Raw genomic sequence first — 3,656 nt, forward strand, 5'->3', positions numbered from 1 at the left:
TTTCAGAGGCCGTACAGCGCCACCATGTGTCGACTCTGAGTCCGTTGACCTCTGGTCCAGAAATGTGTTTTCCAGCCGCGTCAACGTATGAATAAATATATAGTGAGAGCGCAGGAGTCTCTTAAATCCTCACATTTTCTAATGCTCTTCACCCTTAATACCCTCAGAGAGAGAGGGGGAGGGGGAGGGAGGGAGGGAGAGTGAGGGGGGGTGATCTGTCTGGGGATTTGGACAGCTGTCAATTAAAATCCCTCGACACAATCCACCCCCCCTCCCCCCATCACACCAACATCCCTCTGCTCAACGGCACTTCATCACTGGTGCTGTCCTCCCCTTTACCTCCCCCCTCCCTCCCCCGCCTCCCCCCTCCCCGCCTCACACCCAGGAGTCTGACATGCATGTGTTTGCAGGCCGAGGCTGTTGTTGTTATTATTCCTCTCCGGCTCTAATCCCCCCCCCCCCCACCCCCCCCACATCCTCCTGCAGCCTTTGTTGAGTTATTGTAGATTTGACTCGGTGGTTAATATCCTGTGTAGCTGCTGTGAACAAGCACAGATTTGCTTTTTGTATCTGGTGATCTGGGCTCTGGGGGCTTTTCAACGCATGCAGACGCCCCGAGGTGGGTCGGGTGGAGGAGGGGGGGGGGGAGGTAGGTCCTCCCAGGCCTCTCGCAGCCAGGATGGAGGTGGGAGGATGGAGGAGGGAGGATGGAGGAGGGAGGAGGGAGGATGGAGGTGGGAGGATGGAGGATGGAGGATGGAGGAGGGAGGAGCGATGGGATAACCCGGCTCCACGTTAGAGCTGGAGGTGTGATTCGTGCCCAGCGGAGGCTGATGATTGGTCCTCGCCGTTAGTTTCCAGTTCAACGCTCATTAAGAGCAAACACACACACACACACAAACAAACACACACACACACACACACACACACACACACACACACACACACTATATGTACTTCAGTACTTTTGAGGACATTCACATGACTGCTAAGAAAACCTCACGTCACATACACATGGTTTTCAATCCTTTAACATCTAAAAGACTTTTTATTTTTTTCTTATGTTCTCTATAAAAAGCTGATAAATCGTCCCGTGGGTAGAAATGGTTTTGGTCATTTGTTTTTTTCCAGAATGCCTGGAAGTTATTTACAAGTTAGTCCGTGTTGTAAGTGTAAGAAGCAGCGTCTCTGCTTTCACAAACCATTGGAAGTTTTCACAGACTGGGCCTGATTCTAACCATGATTCATCACGTTAGGGAACAAATCTGCATTTTTATCAAACTACTTTTAAACACACACTTTAAACTTTAAACTAGAACAAACGCTTAATAATAAAAAGTGTGATTTCATGTAAATTTTACACAATAATTTAAAAGGTGTTTTTAGCGGAGCAGCATTAGTTTTCATTCATTCCTCGTACTTTGGTTCTGATGTTTCTTTAGATGATTGAACAGATTAGTTGTGTTACGCTGAGGGACGGACACACAACTCTACTGCACTGTCTGATTACAACTTGTTCTTGTTTCACGTCACTCACCCTGAATCCAAAAGCTCCTCCCCCGACGTGATGACCAGCTCCCCTGGTGGCCGGAGGCTTAATGACGCCTCGACCTCACGCTCGCCCCCTGGTGGTTGGCTGAGTGCTGGTTGAGAAACGGATTGATAACATGCAGCATTTTAAATGTAAGTATTTCAACATCAGGTTAATTTAACTGTAGTAGCTAAAATCATGATCACGATTAAAATTAGATTAAATTGCAGCACAAACTGTGATAGAGCTTCACTGATCCAAACAAACCAGATCAGAGTCCAGATGCGAACACATGATGAGTCCTGGTCCCATTAAAGAGCTGAACTCATCCATTCATCCACTGGTAGAAACTGAATAAACGTCTGTTCATCAGTGACGAGACTTTAAAAAGATTCTGGAGCTGAGGAACCAAACTAAAGGAGGATGTTCATGTGTTAAGCTGATGACCTTTGAACTCCTCTTCCTCTTTACATGATGTTAAACCGTTAGCATTTAGCTGCTGCTAACTGCTAGCTCCGCTGTTCAAGTAGATCCTGAGAACTAGATGAAGGGTTGATTTTCATATTAAATAAGTTTTGAATCAGGAAAGAAAAGAATCGTCGCTGTGTGCTTGTGTTTTTATTTCATTACATTTCTTTGTTTTCATGTGAGGTTCCTGAATCGAATTGATTCAGATTCATTTAGAGAAATTAATTTGCTTCGTTTTAAATGAGATTTTAATCAAACTAAGCAACAGAATCTAAAGTGTGGTTGTAGTTTTTATTTCATCCTGCAGAGGGCACTAACACGTCCTGTAGCATCAACACCACAAAAACCTGTAGATTAGCGCTGAGCATCGCTAACGCTTCAGTGAATCCTGATTTGGTTTGTAGCATCTCCTGCATCTGGTTTCTCATCTTTCATTGTCTTTGTTTATCTCTTCTCTTTTTAAATCCAACCAGATTTCTGGACACGTATATTTAAAAACCTGATGGAAGGAGTTTTATATCCATGTAAATGTCATCAAGCCAGAAACAGACAAACAACGTTTTCTGATTCAAAGTCTTTCACAGTCGGAGCTAAAGTCAAATCACCGTCTGCCTCTAGAATAGAACGACATGAAGAAGCTCTCGTTCCAAAAACGTCCTCAGTGTCCAGCTTTAAAAAACAGAGAGGACGTCACAAACACTGGGGGGGGGGGGGGGGGGGGGGATTAGACGGAGGCCCATTTTACACCGACACCAACTCAACGCTGACGACCAGCTCAACAAACCAGGAAGTGTTCAGATTAATTATTATTATTTTTATTTTGGTTTCAGGAGCAGAACTCGTTTCAGTTCCAGTCCTGAATCTGAACGTGGACGTGGACGTGGACTCAGAGCGGTCGGGTTGCGGTTGAACTTTGCCTCCCTCCTACACATCAGCATCTGTTCAGACAAATCTCACCAATCACCGCTTCACTGATGTCAAACAACAACGAAAAAACAGCCGTCCTCTCCTCCGCTCCTCATCCAAATACATAGATGGCGTTTTAAATCCCCGCCCCGGCTATATTTCACAGCCCTGATTTACAAATCCATTTAGCAGCATCTGCAGCCGTTCCTGCACATAATCTGAGTGCATGTTTTTTAAGCTGCGGGAGGAAACTGTTACTTTAAATGAGTGGCACGCATGACGTGGTGTCCCTGATGTTCCTGCTTGCACATGTCCTCTCTGTGTGTTATTATGCAGGCATCTGCTGTCAAGACTTCTTAAACTCATCGCCGCCGTTCCTCCCGCTCTCCCCTCCACGCCACTCGCTGCATGCAGCCGCCCTGAGCGCACACACAAACACACACACACACACACACATAAAACAAACACACACATGTGGGAGTGCGTGAGGAGGCGACCACGGCGAGGACACGCGGATCTGGTCGCTGACGCCGCCTCAGGTGTTGCAGAGTCTGACTCAGGCCTACTGTCAGCCCAGCGGCGCCTTCGTCTCCTCACAAATCTGACGTTTCACTGCTACTGTACCGACGCTAACGCACACCGCTACACACCCAGGAACAGAAACCACTTCTTAAACAGACCAGTTAGCAGGGACGGCGTCATTAAGGTTTTATCTGATACTGGTGCTTTAGAAACAAATGAAACATAGAAA

The sequence above is a fragment of the Mugil cephalus genome, chromosome 22 (genome assembly GCF_022458985.1).
Source record: "Mugil cephalus isolate CIBA_MC_2020 chromosome 22, CIBA_Mcephalus_1.1, whole genome shotgun sequence".
NCBI lineage: Eukaryota > Metazoa > Chordata > Actinopteri > Mugiliformes > Mugilidae > Mugil > Mugil cephalus.